Source organism: Trichoplusia ni, chromosome 9 (assembly GCF_003590095.1).
Source record: "Trichoplusia ni isolate ovarian cell line Hi5 chromosome 9, tn1, whole genome shotgun sequence".
Lineage (NCBI taxonomy): Eukaryota > Metazoa > Arthropoda > Insecta > Lepidoptera > Noctuidae > Trichoplusia > Trichoplusia ni.
The window spans coordinates 1753902-1779118 of NC_039486.1; the positions used below are offsets into that span (position 1 = coordinate 1753902).

At 33.5% G+C, this 25217-nt stretch overlaps 1 protein-coding gene and 1 long non-coding RNA gene across 2 annotated transcripts in view; one reads left to right on the forward strand and one right to left on the reverse strand.

The window, feature by feature from the left end:
- The window catches only part of LOC113497560 (protein dachsous), a 288878-nt gene that overhangs the window by 196362 nt on the left and 67299 nt on the right, over positions 1-25217 (reverse strand). The gene's annotated exons all lie outside the window — the stretch shown is intronic.
- LOC113497563 lies at positions 3402-23564 on the forward strand. Its single transcript, XR_003400902.1, has 3 exons — positions 3402-3412; positions 18204-18211; positions 22953-23564. It is a non-coding gene; the product is annotated as an uncharacterized LOC113497563 (long non-coding RNA).

Below are 25217 nucleotides of genomic sequence, written 5' to 3' on the forward strand. Positions count from 1 at the left end.
TTGAAGATTAATATGAGTTTTCGTTGGTTTTTTTGTGAGAGAATTTGTGTGTAAGTAAGGTATTTATGCATCGATGATAACAACTGTCAGTCGCGTATGATTTGTGGGAGAAGTATTTTAATGTGTTATTCAAAAGATTCTTTAAAAAAGTATCTTAAATAATAACGAATATGAAATCTGCTTGCCTAGACTGTTCGTAAGTTGGTGTCGGCTTCCAGTCTTACCGGATTCAGCTGAATGCTGCATTTTACATAACGCGACCGTGTATCTGACCTAAACTATACATTTGGCGGAGTATTGATAAATTTTGCAAAATTCAACCATACTTAATTTCTATTCCATGGATATCAATAAAAAAATGAATGAAAATATCTATACCTAAACTTTCGGCAACTATTTTACCAGCCTAGATAAGATTTCACGGCAACACAAAGACCTTCCTCAAAATCAGTCTTATACCAGAAAACAATTTAATTACAGAAAATATGTCAATTATTCACATTGAATACATAAAAATCTGCGATCAATAAAGCAACTGAACTCACAAAAAGCACACTTCGATATAAAAACAGTCATAAATAAAAATAAAACTAAAAAAAAGCAATAACTCATAAAAATCATACATAACACAGCCATTCATTAAACGTGGTACAACAAACAAAAGTTAAAATTACCATCAGAACTCCATTATGTTGTTCGACACGAGAATTCAATGATAAACTCATATTTTGTTACATAAAACTATAATAATCTATGTTAAATACACGGAATTCTCCAATCTGGATGCGGAGCGCGTTTCTTTCGGGTGTCTCCAACGAAGACTGTTGGAGCTGCAGGGGTCCTCCGTAATGTGCGGCCATTAAAACTACGGGGAATGGGTTTCTTGAATCACGTGTTTTTGGCAAAGAATATATGGTATTTTTAGGCTCTATCTGACACGAATACAATACGGATTATTATAAACGTACTTGTAAATGACACTTATTGCTAAAACAATATTTAATATATAATTTCACGGCTTTAATACCGTAATGATATTAGCGTGCTAACATATCTTGCTTACATTTTTTTTTATGTAGCCTGCTTTAGATCCCACTGCTGGGCAAAGGCCTCCCCCTTTCTCTTCCACACTTCTCTATTTTGTGCAAGTTGTGATTACATTTACTGTTGATTAAACAAACGCATAAATTAATTACACCTAAAGACAAAAGAATACTAATTTAGAACTAGATGGCATTTTACAAGTGCTAATACACAACTCACACAGTTTATAAAAGCATTCGCGGGTTAAAATCACGCTTCAAATATAGCTTTCAATTTGAATTTTAGAGCGTGAGATTTACATCCAAAAGCGCAATAAAACTTTATCATTATGAGAAAACATTTAATTAAACATCATAACTGCACAGAAAATCAGTATTGTCATTAAAATTGCGTCCAGTAAGTTGAGAATATAATAATCATAATTAAAATTGCTTAATTAAAACTAGCCATTTCCTCCCGCTGTTTTCATGGCCACACGGGTAACGGTTCCTTCGATTTATGACGCGGTATCGGAGAGCGACGACTGCGCTAATTGGTGCGTGTTCGAGCTGCGCTTGCGCATTGCACGTATAGTGCTGCTAAATGTATGAACATTGTATTTGTTATAATGGCAGACAGAGAAAGGTGATGTGATTAACTTGATGTCCCCCGCTGGTATTAGACACACCAATTAACTTAGTGATTAAGTGTTTAGTTTGTTCATTAGAGAGGTCGGAGTTCAATTAGGGGGATCATTTTTTTAGTTACAAAAGATGTGGTTTTTAAGTATGTTATCGCCGAACACTGAAACGTCAATCAGTCGCTGTCAAATTTTGTACCATCTCTGTTTCTTTATGGCGGAGAGTGAAGCGACAAATATATGTTTGAAATAATCGCTATCAAGTTTGACCTAGCTTTAATTAAGTTGCGTAAAAATATACGTTAATATCATAAGAGGATTCTATTGCCAGTATCATGAACAAAGAGGGATCGTAAAATTGTGTGCGTGAATAATTAAATTGTTACCCATAGAACATCCATACAGCAATATATAAACTTCAATTTAGAAATGAAGTTATAACCGAATAAATTAGGAATAACTCAAAGCAAGCGTTCGAGAGACTATCGAATGCCTACATTCTAGCATCACTAATAAGACTTCTAAATTCAGTCAAATACTATTTCTTGCAAATTTAATTTGCCACCTAAAAACATCACCCCACTCTTTAGAGATCTTACGTATATACTTGTAAAGCTTATTTTCGAATGTCAAACCAATATACAAACAGCAAAACCATTTATACAGATCAATAGCTCAAGATATACTGGTTGTCAGTCTTAAATCTCTTTCTATACATATATTTGTGATTGAAACCGTTAGATGTTACCACTGGTTGCCAGTTACGTTGGTACGCATAAACAAACCTGGGGCTTTGAAAACTAGATAACTTTGTTTTGTGAAGACACCGCTTATATCTCGAGGGTAAACAGGTCGCCTACCACCACATCTTAGAATGTTATTGCGGTTGAAGTGAGACAGCAAACTACAATTTGTACAGCGTTGTCCCTCTTTACTGGAAACTTTTACCCTTTAAGAGTTGTTGGTAGGCCTCAAAGAGTCAGTTTTAACGTACTAAGACATATAGACTCAGAACAAACTTTCAAATTCCGTTAGCGTATAATTATAATTTGTTAGCATTGAGATTAGTTTGATAAATTGATTGGAATACTAATTGGATTTAATAACGTGATGAGTGTCAGTGTGCAAAATTTACACTTTAAAGTTTAATTATTTATTTGAACCTATTGTATGGGCGACTTATTAGCTAATAATAATGAGTATGACGGCACCAAGTTTTTTTTGCTATTTTGAAATTAACTTTGCACAAGTTTTAACTTACTTGCTTACACTTTACTGACCCTTCCAAAAAAAAAAGATTCTTTATGGCGAGACCTTTACTTTAAAAAAATTTCTAAGATAATTTCTTAATAATAAATCCTTTTTAAAGAGACCTTTTTTCAAATAACAAATAGTAGATATTATAGTGATTTATAATTTCAAAAAGTACTCTACATAGCTTAATAACAAAACTTTCAACATTTCGGAAAAGAAACCAAAGAAGTGACTCAATTCAGGCATATATACAAAAATATTTAAAACCTCGAAACTATAACAAAGGGATCTCTAACACTAAAACGTTAAAACATAAAAGCTTAAGACATCTGAAAGACTTAATTACACACAATGATCCCTTGCGCCGGAGTTCTTGAAACGAGGAGTTTATCTCTTAACTAATATATTATTAAGTGAAGATTCTGCTAAACATTAATTTTAATTACAACCTCTTTCGAAAACGAGATTAAATTTTAGGAGTATGGAAATGTAACTGTTAAAAGAGTTTAAAATTGAAGGCTGTGATGGAATAATCCGACTGTGAGAGTTGTATTAAAAAAACGAAATTTCGGTAGAATGAAGTCTGATTCAAATTCAGGAATAGAATCGGGAAGCCAACACCGAACTTGCTCATTGTATTGCTTAGGAAAACCTTTTTATTTAACCTGCATGAGTGAAATATTTCTTTATTTCTATTTTTCTATTTCTATAGAATATAGTATATATTACCAGCTTGGAATGTCCCACTGCTGGGCAAAGGCCTCCCCACTCTTCTTCCACTTGTCTCTCTCATGAGCCGCGAGGGACTAGTTCTACAGAATACTTTTTACTTAACATTTATTTTCTTATCTTTTCATAGAAGGTATATCGGACGTAAAACTGAAATAAAAAAGGCAGTAATTTTCGGAATGCAATGAAGAAGGTAATCTTACTTTGATTTCTTTTTCCCACAAACACGAGGAACAGATAAACAAGTAAGTGAGAACACGTAATGCCCTCCATAATATTATTTAATAGAGAAATTCGTATTTGAATCATAAATCATATTACCTAGATATGATTTCATTTCAGTTTGGTCCAAGTTTTAAGCGGAAAACTTTAAAATAAATTGGATTTTGGGTTGGCTTTTGAAACGAATCGTTATTCTTTATTTAAATTTTCTTTTGTTTTGGGGAATCGCGAACTGATTGACTTTTTACTTTTTAGAACCCTTGATAAGGCAAGACTATTTAGCATGCATTAAGTTTCTTCCGTGATAAGATTTTTTTTTTCAAATTACCAAATCCTCCCACTTCTTTTCAGAGGAGTACCTTTCCCGTTCTTGTTTTCCTGAATATTGTAAGAAGATTTTAGCATACAATTATATTTATCATTCAATAATTTACATCTAAGCCTATCAAAATTTCTGATACACCACCGACCGCGAGTTAAGTTAGATTCTTTTGCGTAGCTTCAAAAAATCTTGATTCCCGCTTTCGTCCACATCTTGTATCACCTAACCACAAGAGAATACACCACCGCGGCATAACCCGGTACAATTGCAGATGCACCGCAAATGATTTCCTAAATTGTTTCAGGCCCGAGGCGTACAATGTTACCTTAATTCGAATCCAACCTCGGAATGTTCCAAACGGTGTAGTCCAACACTCAGAATTGTGGAATTAATGGATGTGAGTAATGCGATACTCTGGTATTCTCGAAAAGCTGTAGAAAGTTATCTTTTTCAGCCTTTTCCCATGCTTTGTTGAGGTCGGCTTCCAGTCTATCGGCTATCAGAATATCGTATATTACTTAAACTGACATCCAGTCGGGGCCCTAATTTTGCTATTTACAACGGCCAGTGAATGAATAGCAATTATATTAAATCTAAAACTGCTCCTTTTCATTTGCTCTGCATTTTGCCAACAGAATCATTGGAAATTAATTGTTTTGACAGTGAATGTTCCGCTCCGTATTAGATTTCCAATTATTGTGCTGGAAAAATGCTTCGAATAACACGAATAGAGCCAATTTTCATTTATCGGCCCAGATCAACACAGCTCATGTTCCATTGGCATTAATTAAACCTCATTAGTAGATAGTGACAATATATAAACTACAGAGATCTTTTAAAAAATATGCTTACGTCATTTCTTCAAATGCGTTATTTAAGAAATAACAGCAAACCAGTATGAATAGACCTCTGTGTATCTGATAGGATCCGTAAGCACCATATGAATAGCAGAACTATCCTCCTAGAACTATATAAACATGAATACGTTATGTAAGTTCTGAATAAAACTTTATCCAAGAATATCTAAGCATCAAAGTGCTTAAGATAGGTGTCGTAATATCATCTTTCACACAATTTTCAATAAAATCTCCTTTTATTTAAGTTTACGGCTTTCAACATTTCATGTGCATTTTATTACAAAATCTTATATTTTCTACTCATTTCGCCTGTGTCTAGAAATTGTTCGCTCGATTTGCAACGGGTTTGGTTAAAAAAAACATTTATTAAGTTTATGACCGTACTAACTATTGATTAACCACATTTTTGTAAAAGCGCTTAGAGACAATAGTCACCTGTGAAAATTACAAATGTCTAGATATCATAGTTCATGAGATACAGTCTGGTGACAAACCAACAGAGACAAAGGGCCTTTTGTAATAGAGTTCCGTTTTCATCTTTTGTGTACAGAACCCACGTTAAACTTCACTGAGGCTCTCTCATAGTAGATTGGATACCTACCTTAACGAAATAAGTAACATAAAGTTGTATCGACGACTTTGATTAGAATAAAAAATAACAAACTATTATTATTATTCATCCCCTTTTACTCAAACCAAATAATCGTATTAACAATCGAAGCTTCAACCGTCAACAATATAACCGTTTCTGCACTCAACGGTAACCGCAAAATTATCATTACATCAATAAACTTTATTAACCTAGTGCTGCGAACACTCACTTAGTTTATCGATAAAGTATGACTATTCCCATAAAGTGTATTAATAGGTGCAGTACAGAGTTTAATCGCGTTATAGGCGAGTCAATACATTATGGGCTAGGATACGTAACCAAATCATTTAAGTATATGCTAATAATACTGCCTTTTAAATGGCGTTTCGTATGGTAATGTAGACCAGATGCCTTGTGATGAGAATCTGAAGAATTTTAGATCATGATCAAAAAGGAATAATCTTCTGACGTTGCACATTAAACAATTGCTTGATTACTGCATAATTATAATAAATTAAATAACTGTAAATTTATTAAAATAGACGCCGCGACACTTTTTCCTTCTAAGTGCTTGATCTATCAATGAATAAATGTATAACCACGTAACCGCTCAAGGATCGCAATAAGATTTTATCATAATCCTCCGTTACCGTGAATAACGTCAATATATTCTCATGATCGTTCTCTTGCAATCCAATTACACCATTAACAGGCCACTAAAAATTAACTGGAACTCCATTACAATTCGCCATAAAAAGAAAACGCATCCTTCATCACTTGTCAGTCGCTAACGCCAATTAAAACAAACTAGTGTTGCTCCTGATATCCATAAAATATATACACTTCTCACTTGACATAACACGAGTCGACCGGCGTAAAAGCATTACTAAGTTTCCCTTTTAAGCGGCATCCAACAGTGTCGAGTTACCGGTCTTGGCGAAAAAAAAACACTTTCAGATTAGCAATTACTATATACGAAGCGAGACTGGATAAAAGGCTGCCTCCCAGGATTATATCAACCCGATGCTAAAAGCCGGTGCAATTATACGTGAACTTAAATAGTCAAATGGATCCGCCAAACATTTTGATAGGGGCAATAATAATTTTATTTTTACGATCACAGTGCGCAAGTTTTGTGTTAATACGACTTGTTGTGATGCGGCTTCTTTTAAAAAGAAAGCATTACGATGTTTTTCGATATAATAATTGCGAAGCATTAACATTATAAATATGTAAATCAGACATGTTTAACCGTACTTACTGGGAGACCACTTTGCTTTGTGACTTAGTTTTAATAATCGTTTAGTTCGTTTCGAAAAGGAATAATGTTCTGAGTTTTTAATTGATTTAGAAGATAACAGAAATATTTTTCGTTCTCTTAATTACAAATTCATTTATAAGTAATTTGCATATTGATTTCGAACGAACGGTAAATTATCTGATAAGAAATATTGGTCGTCAATATTGTATATTGATTTTAAATCTAGAATGTCTCAGGTTTTTTTTTATAAAATGTTGATTTGTGGCCACTGTTCGTCGCCAACGGATTATAACGTAAAGTAAGGTTTAACGACTATAAATAACATAATCAATTGACATCACAAATGTCATAATCCTTAATAATTGATTCTGAAAATGTCACAACAGTCGCGACGATGATCAGTTTTATGTGATTTCCTAGCGATCAGAAATCCTGATCGTAAAAATATCAATTCAATCATCACATACGTCTTGGAAGTAATTTATTAAATGCATAACAGACTGGTCGTTTTGAATGTAATACTTCAAATGATTTGTGGTCTTCTTAACATAATTTTATTGACGAATAATTTGCATATGTATTTTTAGAACGCCAACTTGGCTAAACCTTTGTTATTTTTACGACATTTTTATCTTCAATCGCTTTATTTAGTTCGCATTTAATTTGAAGCTATAAAGTTTTTGGAATTAAAATATTGTGTCACAGTCTCAGATGTTTTATTACTCACACTAATCAATTTTGTTTCTGGTTTTACGAGATTTAGGCTTGCTTGTACTAGATAAGCCTTAATTAAATGAACATAGCTTTAATTCAGATGAGCGTGAAGATCTGGTTAATTTAAACTGATTTTACAACAGAAAGATTATTTAGTAGGTTCAGGTTTTATTTTTGTAATTTATTGTTATTTTAAGTATATTTTTTTTAAGTTTGTTTGAGTTAAATGACAGTAACATTAAAAAACGGAGACTGACTGTGTTTATACATTAAACTTTAAGTCATCACATGTGTAGGTATGTAGATATTTTTCGACTCAAGAGACTAATAGCTACGCGTTAAAAATATTTTAAAATTATGACGTTGTAGAATAATACACATCGGTTAAAGAGTTATTTTCGGATTTTTACAACTAGAACAGATTTCCTAACTAGTTAAGTGCTACAATCATTATATCTTCAATATAAGGGACCATATAAAGTGTAGCTGCTGATGTCGGTGACGAGGTGGTCTATTCCTGCGACCACACAGAGATTTACGACGATTATGAATATTAAAATGACATTCTTGAGAATGAAATTTAATTTATTGTCTTATTAATTCTCTTCGGGTGATACTTGTGTTTTGACTGCTAGAAATAGCCTCAGGGTGATCGATGGCGAAGAGAACAGGTCGAAAAATCTTATTGATTAACCCCCACTCGGTTCGTTAATAACTTTGACTTAGCTTCAGGTATTTTCGAAAACCCTCAAAAAACTTGGGAGATACATAATCCGCTATAAATACGATACTTAGGCTAAATCTGGAATTGCAACGGCTTATCATAAAATACGAATTTAATTTTGATATTACAAAACCAGTTTATTTTCTCACGTCGACCTTGAGGTTCTATTGTTTTTTTTTAATTCGCACAATCATATTTTAATTCGGCGACTAATTTTGAACACCTAGGAGACTAATGTTGTTTGAAATGCATTAATATACAAATTGCTTGAAATATTATAATGAATATAGCGATAAAAATATGTTTAATGGATAACTAAGAGGTGTTAAGAAATCTATACTAATATATGAAGCTGAAGAGTTTGTTTGTTTCTTTGAACGCGCTTATCTCATGAACTACGGGTTCAAATAGGAAAATCTGTTTGTGTTCAATATACCATTCATCGCGAAAGGTTTTAGGCTATATACTATCACGCGGCGACTAATAGGAGCGAAGATACAATGGAAAATGTGGAAATAACAGGGCAGGTATAAATCATAACTTATATGTTATATATCTAACCACGCGGACGACGTTGGGGGCAACAGCTAGTATTAAATATGGCGATAAAAATATGTTTAATGGATTTCTAAAAGGTGTTATGAAATCTTGAGATATTACGAAACGCGATATCTGTCTTTTTGATTGATATATCTAGGTTTTTAGTGTTTAAAGGTTAGATGTGAAACACCTACATAGAAACATTCACACATAAACATGTGAGTTTTGTCACTGTTTTGCATATTTTTTTTAAGTTTTATAACGACTCTTTTTGATATTTATTTGATTATTAAGTCACATGTGCGGGCTGACATTTGTTCGGAATGCAATATCACATTTTTATTTAATATGAAAATGTTCTTCTAAATAGTCTTTACATAAGGTTTCAAACTATTACTTAAGAATATTGTATTGTTCATAGAGTGACTGTCTATTTGCCCTCCGGTGAACAATTTTTAAGTTCCGTCCCCAAAGGAAGAATTAACTATAAAGATGGAAATTAAGCAACGTTTTTACGGTCACCCAACACAACATTAGTAGAACGCTCAGTTTCAGAAGTCCGGGTCGCACTTCTCCGGCTTTTTTTTCTATTCAATTATTGTTTAAAAATGCTAAATGCCATCCAAGCTATAATCCAACTCAAACATCTAAAGTCCATGAAATTTTCGAAATATTTTTTCAAAACTGCCTTTAAAAAAAGGAAGTTTTTTACGAATACCTTCCTACATTATGAAATCGCTACATTTATATTACATACCCCATGTAATACTGTTTAGTACTGGCATGTATTCAATAATTCATAATTCCAAAACGTGTTAAGACTGACATTAACACTTCGACAGCATAGAGCAAACAAACAAACAGACGAAGCTTTGTTGAGATGAAGCATACTTAGGTTACGCTACGACATACAATGTATCGAAAGACCGGTATTGGTGACGGATTTTGGTCCTTTTGTAATATGATAATAAATCAATAAATACACTACTAAATTGTGTAAAAAATTAAATTTATAAAAATACATCAGTTATTTTCTTTTATTTTCCACTTCATTCAGTTTTTATACTCTAAATACTTAAATACAGGCAAACAAACTAATATTTCATAACAAAATTATAACGAACCATCGCTCACACAAATGTAACGTAACCTAAACATAAATTATTCCCTTTATTATTCTGAACACGTAAAAGTCCCGAAAAGGAACGATATACAGTTTTTGTTTCGGCTTTCGGCGTACTAGAATACAAAAATAAGCGGCCAGTATAAATTGGTCTTTGTTTCTTTAGAATACCTTTTGATGGCGGACCTTAAAGTTTGGTGGTCGAGTATTAATATCACGGCTAATAAAACTGTGTTTGCTCAAGTGGTAGCGTCTATGGGACTATAATAATGAAAAATAAACACCTTTTAAGTTTTCAAAATGTGTATGGTCCTTTGGGTAAAATAGTTTATGTCTTAAACTTTTTGAACAAGAAAAAGCCGCAATAAGAGGTAAAATCGTTTGCTTAATAATATGTTCTGAATAACAAAGTAAAATACACATTTTTGCATAAAGGTAACTTGTGCGAGGAAGCCTAAACATACAAACTACATACCAGACAACTATGGAACTAATATTTCATTCAGATTAAAATCAATAAAAAAACGGCTGCTCACAGCACACTCATTTAAAGATTAAACTTGCTCTTTATTGAGGTCGTTTATACAATTTTTAATGACTTTACCTTGCAAATATGCCGCGAAATTACCAAAGCTCCTATTAAATGGAGGCATCGCAGCCATTTCTATACATTTATTATAATTCGCTTGATAAGAAACTCTTAGGCGGTCTGCAAACTGACCAACTAATGTGTCGGTGATTATATGTAATTAGCTTTATATTTATCTGGAAATATTAATATTGAATTATTTTTAGAAGTTGGCACAGCATACTTCAATATCATTTAAAAAAAATATGATTCCATACCTAAAAAAGAAAAAAAAAACATTTATTAAAATTGATAAAAGTTCATAAGTTCATCTAATGCTGATCAAAGCACTTTAACGTATTAAATTGACAAATCACCGTCCAAACACTTATAGAGAAAGGAGTATCATTCAAAAATATTTCATCCCCAGCACTAACAACTTACGATAAAGTCAACGCAACGGTCCCATGTAAAGTTTGTATCTTAGCGTGCAGACAGCCTAAAGCGAGGAGCGTTTTCTCTAAGTGATGTCATTTAACTGATCAAAAATATCGATAAAGGATTTATGATTTCGGTATCGTCGTCTGTTTATTCATTCAAATATTCCGATTTTTATATAGAAGCTAGTTTTTCGACTCATTAATATGTAGGTTTCTTGTTTTGGTAATATTAGGCGAGTTACGAAACTTGAGATAATTATTGCGTTGTTATGACAGAAGGGTCTTTTAAATTCGTATTTAGATCAATTAGTGATTTTATCTCGGTTCGATCAAGATAATTATTGAGTGAAGAGTAAAACTGTCAAGAAAAAAAAAAAGTTTGTGGGAATTATCTTTGCCCTGCTTTCAAGCTAAAATGGCCAAAATGGTCTTCAATTATTAGTAATTCAATTAGAAATAGATCGTTATTTACAAAATCTTTTTTTTTCAGTTTTTTTTGGGGACATTCATGGACATGAACTTTTTCTCGTCCATGGTTTAAATCGAACTAATACTCCAATTTAGACTACCCATAAGATTATTTACGTAGTCTACATTTAAAAATAGACATAAAATTCAGGCACTGTATTATACATAAAAACTTCATAATTAAAAAAAAAACCCTCAAAAAACGTGAGTTTCAAATGAATTACAAAAACTGTCGGATGATGCATGTGCGCACGCGCATAGAATACGCAATAAAGGTTTTTTCATACCCTTACCTTTATGTTGACTATGGAGAAGTTATATCATAAATTTAACCTCTACGAGATGATATCGCTGACATACCTGCAAAAAGAAAAGGTTTTATTAGTAAATTAATATATGTGTTGTGGGAAAATTGTGAGAGTATCAATAGTACAAATTTTATCAAAAGATTTTGTATTTATGGTTCACTTCTTCTTACAATAGTAGTAACTTATGTTATGTCAAAAGAGAGTGCTGTTAACATCTGCATTGTGTAAGACAGATGCATTAGATCCTCTTTTGAAATGATTTTTGAGGTTGGATCAAAGGACAGAAAACTGAACCATACATAAATACAGATAAAAATGCTATTTTAATCTATAAAGGGACGGTAGACTTGTAACGTACACATATCTTTCTTTTCTGACTATCCCAAGACTGTCTGAAACATAGGTATCGGCTATTGGCGATGAGAAAGCCCTTGCACTGTGTGCAATTCATTTCACTGTTGTTATTCTGTCATACAATAATGCAAAAGTACTTAGAAACAAGTCAATATGTCACTTAAGCACATTAACCGCATCCCGAACAACGCAGAAGCGAAATCGTCTTATCCTAACATTACCCTCATTTAATAACGTCGGTTAGATGTCATCACCGTGTCGGAATTCTCTCATAACCTAGACGAAGTGGTGAGCACACGAATTGAGATGAACGTGGATGATAAGTCCTCAGATACGACTTACTGGGAACTGTACTGTGGGTTGTGGGCTAAGGGGGAGGGGAGAGCGGGTTGTTGTTAGTTAAAAGGGGATATTTAAGTTGAGAGTTCAAAACTTTTTGGTGATATAGGAATTTCATGATTGCAGCTTCTGCTGGCAGCTTCTGGATGCAGGGGTAAGATAGGCTAGTGCCGATGTGACTTTGTGTGTAGTCTGTAGTTAATTTTTTTTTTGGGGGGAGATATACCTCAAAGCTAAAACTAGCAAATGTCGATTTTTTCACGAATCCTAATTATTATCAATTTAATTATTATAGGCAAAAATTAAAATTGTTAAATTTTATATCGACTACAATATATTTCTCCCTCCAACGTGTTAAGTAATAATATAACAATTTAAACCAGCGCTCATCATCATCATCTCAGCCTATCGCTGTCCACTGCTGAACGTAGGCCTCCCCCAAAGAGCGCCAACCACCCCGGTCTTGGGCAGCCCCCATCTATCCGCTGCCAGCCACCTTCTTCAAATCATCGGTCCATCGTGCCACAGGGCGTCGTACACTACGTTTGCCTAAACCAGCGCTCATGAAATCTAAATTCTCGCTTTCACTTGCAACTTGGGCTTTTCAAAAAACCTTTTGTTCTTAAAAATATTTGAGTGGCACGACGTTTTAAGGTGCCTCATGTGAATCGTAATACACTTGGACGTGTTTCGTCCGCGCCCCGCCAGTCACGTGGGAGGGGTAGAACTGACTTTTTAGAACTCATATTATGTGTGGGTTCAGAAATGCTATATGGCATTAAGTTCATACTTCTCTCTGAGGAATAAAATAAATTAAATTAAGTTAAAAAAAACTAGTTCAAAAGGGCGGGTCCTTTTGAAGTAGTTTTTTTTTTGGAATTTCAGCTATGACCTAAAAAAGAAAATATAAAAATAATTTCTTGAATCATCATTACCATTAAAGCAACAGACATACGCAATTGTTGTTTTTTATAAATAAATACCATTACCATAACAGTCAATATTAATCCAAACAAAAAAAAAATAAGTTTCGACTACCAAAGGACACGTATCCAAGTAAAATAAAACATTCACAAAATTTTAAAACAAAACATCACGAAACCGTTCTAAAACCAAATTAGACTACATTTCAAATGCAACCGTCTTTTCAAAACTATGCGAAAGACAATGGCCGCTGGCTGGATATGTTAAAACCTTAGGTTAAAACAGATTTTATTACACGCATATCCACGGCTCGAGCGAGTGCTAATGGGTGGGCAAACAACGCTACTGTGGGCTAAGTTGTGACGAAACGGGATCGTGCCTCTATGGACAGGCCCATAATAAATGCTGAAAGACAAAGTCTTTTTATTATGCAACATTAAGTTTTGTAGTTCTATTTTCAGATTTACAATGTAATTCGTCGAAGCTACGAGTATGTCATTTAAGGCCCTTTAATTTTAATGTTTTGGAAAACAAAACGCGAAAACGTTTTAATTTGTTGATGTTTCTTTTCGAGAAGCCCGATTTGATTTACGATTTTTCTGAAGAAAGTTGTCTTAATAAACGATTGTAATGACGTCAGTCTTAATCATTTATGTTATTTTACCGAAACGTCATTAAACTTAAACCATATTTATACAAAAATATCCTTTAAAATAGCCCACATTCCTAAAGCATTAAACATAATACGTTCTTAATAGCTACTTATTATGTATTCAACTCACTATCTGAATTCCGAACTTGCCTTAATCATTAACCTAACCATTATTCTAAAAATATGTATGAGAAGTTCAACGTCAAAGTTTATAAACCCAAAACTGTATCCATATTAGCTTTGAGGACCTACCACGACAATTTGAAAAGATGATATTGCAACTGTACAAGCAAGATGCCGCTATACGCTATATATCGTGCTATCTCGCTCTAACAGTCACTAGGTTTAAAAGATGGTGGATTGTCCGTTTACTCAAAAGTGTGAATCAGTTACGCAATCCCAGAATTTCTCTGTACATCAAAACAATGACACGTGAAATTTTTTAACGGAATTTTAAATTCGATTTGTGATGGGAAACTCTTTTTTAGTGTAATGAGTGGGAAGTTTTGTTTGCGAGATTTGGGCAATGTTTGACTGTCGTGTAATTGAAAATGATGCTTGAGAGAAAATCTTGGGAAAAGTTATTCTTTATTTTGTAGGCTTCGCTGTCTGTATGTCTGTCAGTCAATCAATTTTATTTTGCTGTTAATTCAAATGTAAACTCTGTTACATAAAGTTGCAAATTAAAGTCAGATATCTAAATTCCGTTCCAGTATTTGGGGGTGAAATACATCTCTTAACATCATTTAGTGTATAAATTATAAGATGACTGCTATACTTTAGCGAACTAAGTACTGGAGTAATACCGTGGCGTCTTAAAGTAATAATAAATTAGTGTGGAAGAGAGATGGCGTGCTACGCCGTATATAGCGTTGTCACGCTTCCACAGCCACAGCAATATTATTTTAAGACGTGGTGGTAGCATCTGTTCTCGCGGTCACAGCCATGGGCCAAGTAAGTACACATTTTTATGTTAAAACCCGCGTTTCGTATTCCTCGCACATCGGCAACGAGACGTGATTCACAATGGAGCTCGTGCGAAATTCCATAGCTCATCTAATGTACATATGTCTGCTTACAAAATGACATGAATAATAAGCTTAAAATACTCGGTCATTTGGCAGCTTTGTTTCAAATAAATATGGCTTCTGTCGAGCCTTTTAATTTGAATGAGAAATACGCCAAACGGGGCAATTCGCCGAGCATGACGAACAGTCAAACATACAATGAAGAGGTGCGACGCAAGAAATCAAAAATAAAAAGTCTTTTTATTGGGATATTCTCATAGACTTTCTTCCTTCAAAGCTGTACTCTAACAGGTAAAATCCACCAGAGTGATTCAACCTTCTCTTGTTCCAAAACCACAGGAATGCGATGCAAACTACTGAAATCCTGGGCCGAACCGAATCACATTCCTAAATCAACATATAGGCAAATCCGAAAAACTTTTTTAACTAATGAAGTATATACTATATGAAGCTTTAGTAGCAAAAGATGATAACACTGGCCTCTAAGATGAAAGCGAAGTCAGACAATAAAATAATCTCATAAACATTAATATTGACAGAGAAACAGTAGCAGTTCACTTCGAATCTTGCTCTAGACGAGCTTATGTCCTTACAGAAGCAACAGTCAAAGTGAAACTGATCAAGATGATTAATAAAGAAGAACCAAATATAACAGCATCTCTTATATTACTAGAAGAACTTGTTACATGCACTGCAGCATGTACCAGAAGCATGTCTACTAGTATAAAGTTTGTAATTTCTACAATAATATGCAATGCAGTACATACTGAGATTGTATCAAGTTACCAGTGACTACACCAAGCATAGGTTGCTACAATGTTAAGGGAAGTAGTTTTATAAACAAGACAAGTGCGTGTTATACTCGCGGCAACGAGGGTTCTGTATAAATAGGCCAAAGGGAAAAATTGACAACCTTCAAATTTATGACTACTATGCCAGTCGTTTTTTAACCTTGATTTCTGATATTATTATTTTTTGAAATAGCCAAAATAGAAAAATAACTTTCGGCAGTTAAAAACCGTCAAATAATCACAGTTCTTGAGATAAGCACAGCAAAGGTACACGATAGACAAACAGCAAACAATGAAATGTAAGGACCCGTTTTTACCTGTTGGGTACTGAACCCTAAAAACAAGCTAAATGAATACCTTACTATGAAAGTAAAGTCAATATTTATATTGTGAATAGTCTTGTTTGTGATGTGTCTAACGATAAGCAGATATACAGATAGACAAAATAACAGATTTTTACTACAAGCAGGTAGCAAATAACAGGAGGCAAATTTATGTAGACAAGAAAACGCATGTTTAAAACCTGTAAATGAAATCACAACTAAGTTGTATTTACAACACAAACTAACACGAAACATACAAAGAATTGGAATTGAATAAGAAAATAAGAGATATAGCAATCATAGGTAATGTAGAAAAATTAAGTCTTGAAACTTAAACTGAGTTATGCTGTAAAATGTCGAAACAAAATCGAAACTAATAAAAAATTTAAGACCTCAAAAAACTCTAAGCCAATAAAAATAATTATCCCAAAATTGTACTAGAAAACGATCAACAGTAAGAAAAAGAATAAACAAGCAGTAAAAGTCAAAGCTAGTTTTAATATCAAAACTTAATTTACCAGAACGTCAGAAATCGTTTTGTAGAACACCTAGTATTCCCAAAATGATTTTATTTTAAAACATTTTATTATTTCGATAAGAATTAGTAAGTAACTAAATAAAATTTGCCAGAACCTCAGAAATCGTCTTCTAGAACACCAAAATTAGACAAAATAATTATAAGTCCAGATTGACAAGAGCCTCGGCCTTAAATCCCCGAAACTGTTGGCGTGCTCGGATCACGGGGTGGAGGCGACGCAAGGAATTCCGAACGGGCCGAATTCGAGTTGTCGGCTCGCAGCGCCTGTCGACGCCATCTGGCTGCTAGGGATGGGACGGAAAACTATCGATATCGATATATTATTTATTTTTTCCTTGAAATATATGTTAATATTACGCTAAAAGAAGTATGCACAGACAAACAGTGTGTTTCATAAGAATAACGAGAACCCTTTATAACTGAATAAGTAAATAATAATAATTAAGCATAGAAAATTTTAGTCTAGTCTTAATTTTTGCCTTGAATTTTACAACGAAAAATTTAATTTTCATAAACATGCTATATGTAAAATTATAATCTATAACATATCGATGCAATAATTATCAAAATCGAACATTAAATGTTCTGTTGTGACTAAGCCATTGTATTGGGTTATATAAATTTAATTTAAAATTTAATATTTTAATATCCTTAACAGACTTATGTCATTAATATCTCTTAAATGGTAAGCTATTCATAACACATTTGAAATGCATATATTTCAACACGTTTTTTCTCAAAGCAGTTTTGTATTTAATCCAGTTTTTGCACAGCAACTTCAGAAGAGTTAATTTAAAGAAAAAATAATAAACGTTTAAAAATTGAATTCATTTACATTATTAACAATGAATCATTACTTTATTAGAATACCAAATTCTTCTAAATACTTTCATGGATGTATGAATTACCTAATTTATTTTAATTTAGTATTCATTATGTATTTACCGAATTAGTTTTTTCTTTTATAAATTTAGGTAAAGACTGCCTTAGTTATCAGTTTAATACTGAGAATAATCTGTATCTATCATAAGTAAGGCTTTAGCAGAATTATTATAACAACCATGAATGGTTTAATTACCAATTAAATTTGATATTTATAATTTAATTAATATCTCTATCGACTTATTTAGTTTATTGCTAATCGTTAATGTTACAAAGCACTCTTGATACCATAAATTAACCAGTATTAAAGCTGAAAATGGCGACTAAACGTTTTTTACATAGATATTAATAAATACTTTTCGATATTTTGTTATCACCAAAAAACTCCTCGACATTTCTCATCACTATTAAAAGCGCGGCAACATCGCCATCTTTCATCCCTCTCCTACACATCCCTAATGTCGACTATCTCTTTCCCACACCGACTACCTTATTTAAATAAGAGTGAGCGTGGTTGCAATCGGTGTACCGTTACATTTTAAGCCCTATCTATATCGGTTTAGGGTGGTTTTTTGTTTGGAGGATAGATTAAAAGGTAAAAAACCTGCAAAGGCAGGTTACCAAGCGAACGAGCGCTCTCTACTGGAAGACACTTGACTTTAAGAGTGTTTTGGCCGGAAATATGGTCCAATTTTTGATTGGATACCGACCTTGACATTCGTGATCCCTTTACAATTTAGGTTAAGTCAGCAAATAAAATTGTTGACACTTGCTTCTCAAACCATTTGGTATAGAAATACTTTAAATATAGAGTAATTATAAAAGCTTTATGATATACTTTTAGAAATAATCTAATTATTGTTTATAACAAAATATTATTATTAAGTACAACAAAATCTAGATGTTAATGTTATACTTAACTTCTATAGATAGCAAATACTTATAGTAAGTAACAAGTAATAACAACTTATATTAAAGTCCTCCAAACGTACAAAAGGCGAAACATCAAATACCACATTATATAATCTTATTCTCTCTCTAAATCGAAAGAAAAATCTTTGGTCCTTCGATGCTATTCAACAAAATTATACCTAACAATGCAACCTTTTCAATATAACCTATTTGCTATCCTAACGTGACAAACACCACACCATTTAACTCCAGAAATTTCTAACCATATATTGCAAGTTTTTCCTTCTAGCACTCCAAACGTTTTCCTAAAGCTAATACACAGCTTAAAAAGTAAAACCGCAGTTTATCTGCAGCGCATGATCCTGCGTCAGTTTTGTCCCGTTATTACGACACTAGTGAGCGATAGGAACCCGTCATGCGTGCTCCTAGCCTATGTCATTGCTCTATAATACTGTTGTCTCAACATCTTATCAAGGTTGGATCAAGTTTTGTATCGGTTTTGTTTACTATGAAAGGAAACGTGAATGTATAGGTAGGTATATCGTTTTCCTTTAATGATAAATGATAAATGTTTTTCGGTACTTAGCAGTGGTATATAAGTGCAAACAATGTAATCATTTGAAGTAGTAAATATGTTCACAATGCTTTACTTTTGTTCTTCGAGAAACAATGTCCCATTTTTGGGAATTCCTCTTCAATAATAATGTATGTGAATGAATCCGCTGACGACAGCTTAACAAAATGTGATTTTATCTTCAAAGACTCAACCACTATCAGTATTCATAAGAAATGTAAATTTGAAATATATTTAAAGCAAAGTTGTTAAACAATTAAGATAAGAACTCAGCTATCGCTGCCGGAAGCACTTTGAAAAAAACGTGTAGTGTGTATAGTGCTACCTCTCTTTAAAGAGGGCTTTAAGTTGTACAGTCCTATTCAATTCTGGTGTTTACTATATTCAGTACCTCATACATAATGCGATAAGAAGAAAGGGCCAAAACCATCTTCAAATACAGTCGTTCCTATTACTCTGATCCTTTAAGAAAAAAATGCAAAGGAAAATAACAATACATTTCGAAATTGACCACAGTAATTAATAAAGATATTATCATCTGCACATGTAGAACATACACAACAATAACTCATACACTATCCCACACATAACTCAAAACTTCAAACAAATGATCTAAAAAAATCAAAAACCGATTCGGTAGCTCGAAGAAAAATGGCCGCTCGTGTCTGTTACGCGAACTTGGCCATATTTCACAGACGCCCACGGCAATAAGAACTAATAGATAACACGAACAAATGATGAGCTATCATTCAAGAAAACTCTCGCATAAGTCAAATGCTAGGAGCTTAATGCTAAAAGTGCATACAGTGGTCGTCTTGTGGTCCTTTACATTCGTAAGTAAGGACCGCGTCTTTGTCATGTTAATAGATTTTTGTGTCGTTGGTATATTGGTCACCTTCGATATCATTTCTCAGTCCTCGAAAGAGTGAAATTTGTTTTAAAATTTAAGCCATCTCCAAAAATACTTCAATAGTTTCCTCTCCATCTACTTTGCCATCAACTACTTCCAAAAATAATTCCCCATTCAATACCAAAATGCCTTTTTAGACCCCTTTGGAACACCCGACACTCGCATTGAGTGCAGTAACCGAACCCTGCGGTTGGTAGGTAAACGATTCGTCGCCCAGTTGTAACTCGACGCCGTGTCACTAGGTTACAGGGGAAACGGTGCAGCTGTAATCAAATATGGAGAATGTGGAGTTATGAGGCGAGGTATTGCTATTAGAAATGTTGCTGCTAAATGTGGATTGGATGTTGTGTTGCAATTAGCTATGGCTTTAGACTTATTAGTTATAACGGGAAAGGCATTTGAAGTTGGTCTTAGATAGACCTATTTTTTTGGTTTTTATTTGGTTTGGTCGGTTTTAATCAGTTGAGTTGTGTCGTATGAGAAGAAGATTCTAAATTAATACATGAAAAATCACAATAAGGCTTGCTTGCAATGATACTACAAATACTGATACTATACTTACAAGCTTTGCTAATAATGGAGAAAATAACACAATTGATAAGTTTAATCAGTTACATAAGTCTGGACGTCCATAATTTGCAAAGATTTAAGAAAGAACAAAACTAGGTCAAATTACTCTCCTACTAACAGACAAAAAACCATCACGTAATAAACAAAAAACAACAAACAATCACGACAAAAACAGACAATCAATCCAGCAACACATTAAAACAGCCGACAGCACCACTAACGCCTCACCTCCCCGATTAGGTACAAGCATTTTAAACTCGGTAGTTAGTTACTAACAACTCGTATAAATAAACTCCGGCTATCTTAAAGGCACAGAGAGCGTCATCAATTCGCGTGGCGACTGCTAACTCTTACTGGTACACTAGGTACATTACTCAAAGGTACCCGTTACTTGGGATTTACTAGCTTCTGCGATAGCTTTGCCTGTGACACACAGTTTTGAATCGGAGATTTTGTTTTGTACGATTGGAATGTTATTTATTTATTAGGTATTTGATTTTACTTCGTATTTTGTTGTATTTGATGACGATGCTAGTATTTTTTTAAGGAAAGTGAAGTTGGTCTATGTTGGCAAGAAATGCCTACCTGCTACATATTTTTAAGCTTATGGAAAATAGAGTTTTTCGATTTCTATGAGATGAAACGAAACATTGTTATAAATAAATACAATTACTACATAAACCAAAAGATAATTTTGCTACTGAAGCAAAGTAAGCAGAAATATCAGCAAAAAAGAACTGTAGCAAACTAGTCTCATCAGCTCAGACGAATATTATTTATTTTTTAACATTGCAATAAAACCAATTATGAAAAAAAAAATGATATAAAAAGTTCTCCTAAAAAACTTCGCCATTTCAACAGCAATCGGCGATAGATGATACAAACATACAAACAAGCGAACGATATAAAATATATTATTAGCTAGAATTAATACTAAACTTAGCAGCAGTTTAGAACTTGATATTAACCAGACGAACCTAATGAGCGTTTTAAGTAAACGATAAGATGAAGAAATAAAAATTAGATGTGTTAGCCGCTAATAGTGGGAACTTATTCATTAAATGCCAGGCATAAAGGCTTCTAAAGCTGAAAAATGTGTGTGTACAGCGGCATTTTAAGTGCCCATGTAATAAATAAAATAATTATCGATAAATTAGAAATTTTATGACTGTTTAACGTATATATGAAGGAGTGTTTAATAAAACAGTGAAATTTTTGTAATAATATTTTTCATGTTTTTATTTGCCTAATCTCTCCAATCACCTTTTAATGTAAGACTGTAGGTATCGTGTAAGGGAGAGCGTGCACTAATAAGTGTATAGCACTATCTCGCTCCCACACCACTGCTTCAAAAGCTTACTAATCGCTCTTCCTACTTTAAATTACATACAAGCATAAATCAACGAAAAGCATTCACAAGACATAATGCAAATCATGTTTATGGTTTATCGCTGGTCCAATAACGATGTACAGTTACACCATTATTGCTACGGAACCCTAACTAAACGCGAAACGACGTACAAAGCACTTAGTGCTACTTACCCGGTTTCCTTTACAACGCCTAGCCTTGGAAAACAGAGCAAGGTTAGGAATTCCTTCAAACGATATTAAAAAAAGAAGTTTGTTTGCATATTTTTCTTTGTTTGTTCGGTCATTACTCCTGAAATGCTAAACCGATTTTAGTAAACATTCGATTTGTATAAGTGTTGTGTTTCGAGAGAACAACTACCACTTAAAACTTATCGTGTCACTTATTAGCCATATCATTTTAAGAGGAATTTAGAAAGATCGATTTGAATTTCGGGAAATACGATTTTGAAATGAACTCGTTTCTATTGCATTATTAAAGAAATATTGTCCTATTAATAATCTTGTGAAAATTAATACAGTTCCAACAAGAATATCGATCACGAATAATTGCTATCTCAATTTACAAATAATTAATTCGTTCACAATTGTAAACTCTAATAAAAATCAGAATCGCTAATTTTGTCGCCAATTTCAAGAATTATTCAGTTGGTGATAATATATGCGACCCCACGCCTTTGTGCATGGTTCACAATACTATAAAACATTTGTAATGGCGACCGATCAGCTGATTGTATCCCTTACTGGTTTAATTGGCTCTCACACAATACTGTATATACATAACCCTTAATTGACGTTAAATTCTGACGTGGTTCTTAATGTGTTACCTAGTTTAATAATACAGTAATGAAGTATTATCTAAGTAGGTTTCATGAAATGTTTATTCATCGATTAAAATTTCTGTCTTCTATTCCATTCCGGAATTTTACCTTAAATTTCATCCAACTATGATGAATTATTATAAAAAAATGTCACAAATTGTTGATGAGAAATTAAAAGAAGAAATATCAGATCTGTCAAATGTTAAAAGATCATTCCTGTAATGATTGTGACATTCCACAAAAAATAGTTTTGATCATCTGCACTGTTCTAAATAAGCTTCTTAGTCTTGTAATACCTACAGACAGAAACTAACGAGGTTTATTTAAGACGGCTCACAGATTAGACACACCAGCTATCCCACCACACTTCATAAACGAAAATACTCGCTTGTAAATATTACTTACAAGTTGCAAAGTGAAATTACAAACGCCCACGTTAACTTTGAATTATTTAGAACCGTTTGACAATCGTGCTTAAGAATTCGTTATTGAATGTCTGGGTTTCCAACTTGGTACTTATTTATGGACGGCGGAAAGTTGGCCTGTTTCTACAATCGAGGCTGCCTTGTCTGTGTCTTTGGAGGCGAATAAGGTTGAATTCGAGCGGTCCTCCGAGCCGAGATTGGTCCTTCAGTTTGACTGAAATATGTGTAATTCCAAACGGCAAACGAAAATCTAATTGAATTCATTGGTTGCGTAAACTTTAATACAATTTCGTTGGAGAATCCCGTAAGAAGTTCCGTAGTTTTATATGACTAATCTTTTGATTCATCATTTTCACACGAAAACAGCGTTAAAATGGTTATTTACAAATAAACCTTTTGACGCTACCCTACATGACGGGAAACAGTCCTTAAATAGACCAACTTGTATTTAAAAAGACTTCAAAAACAAACAAAAATAAATTTGAATCAACCAAATATAAGCGAACTTGATTCTCCTCTTATTAGGTGGTCTGCCCTTTTCGGCATTCGCAACGAATACTAAGGTATAAAAAGTCGATGGAAAAAACGATTTAAAGCGTAGTCATAAGAAACCTTACTAGCAAGAACCATTCAACTGTGAATTCTCAAAACAACGCGCCCAATAATGTTATACAGGCCGACGAAAACTTATACGAAACTGAAATTTTGGAGCTGCGGAATATAAACGTATTGTGTTACTCTGCACCGGACTTCGGACTTGGATGTGTGTGTGGCTTGCATATGTGAATATTGCGGAATGTTAAAAAAATGTAGAAATAATTTTATTAGATAAACCGTCAAATACTGGCAGTCTCAAGACAAGACGATGTCAGTTTTAAATTAAGAAATAAAATAAAAAGTTTGACACTACGTATTTCTACCCCTGAGGAGGTGTCTTCGGCATTACCAAAAAAAGGACACAAGCTAAGCTCTTATGAAAATAACACCGGCCAAACAAACAGACAGAGTGATGCCTCAGTAATAGAGTTCTATTTTTACTTACTGGTTAGTTGGTTGGTAAGAATATTGAATACTTTACTACTGTCTTATCAAAACTACATACAGAATCGTTGTCAATGGCCAGAAAAAATATTCCTTTAATTGAAATTTCTCTTTTACCATATTAACCCTACCTTCACGTAACTCACTAAAATACCAAGGGATCTACCCTTTAAAGTTCACAAACTTTCCCAACCTTTGGTTATAACAATATTTCGCGGAGACTATCAATTATAACGTTTTAATAGGCGCATGTAACAGGCAGATTTAGTGAGTATATGCGTGTGCGCAGATGTCGCGATAACGGTACGGTCAGCAAGTTATGTTGAGAATATACAATGAGTTTACTGTGGTTATGTTTTAGTGTTTGGTGTATGGAGCGGAAGGATATAAATGTTTTTTTTACATTTTTTATTCTTTGTATTGTGAGCTCTCCGAAACCACAAATAGTGTATTAACTAGCTGTTTTTAACGCTGTATTTCCTAAAACTTTGCCGAGTCGGCCATTGGATAGCCCAAATAGTTCACTAATAACTGTTGCATCCTATTATAAATTAATCACCCTCACGAAAGTTTATTTATGTATAAAAAACATTCTTTGACAGGTTGAGGAATAGTCGTACCTACAGAACTTAAGTCAACCAACACTGAGATTAAAGACTCCAAGCATTTAAACGGCAAACAGTTCTTCTGTAATTACTTATTCAGCACGAGATTAAGTAACACAGACTCCGCTGTGCCATAAGAAGCCGCTATTAACTTTAACAGTCGATAGTTCTAAAACAGTAATTGCCATACACTAACAATACTTTATGCCAACATCAGGTGTCCTAAGGAATTCAATAATAATCATAAAACTTGTCAAAATCCATTTAATTTTGCATTCAATGCACGGATTTGGGTTTCAACGAGATTCCAATGAGAATTGGCGTTATTTGTCTTGCTTGACTTTGAAGTATGGGTTCATAAAAACTTATAGTTTG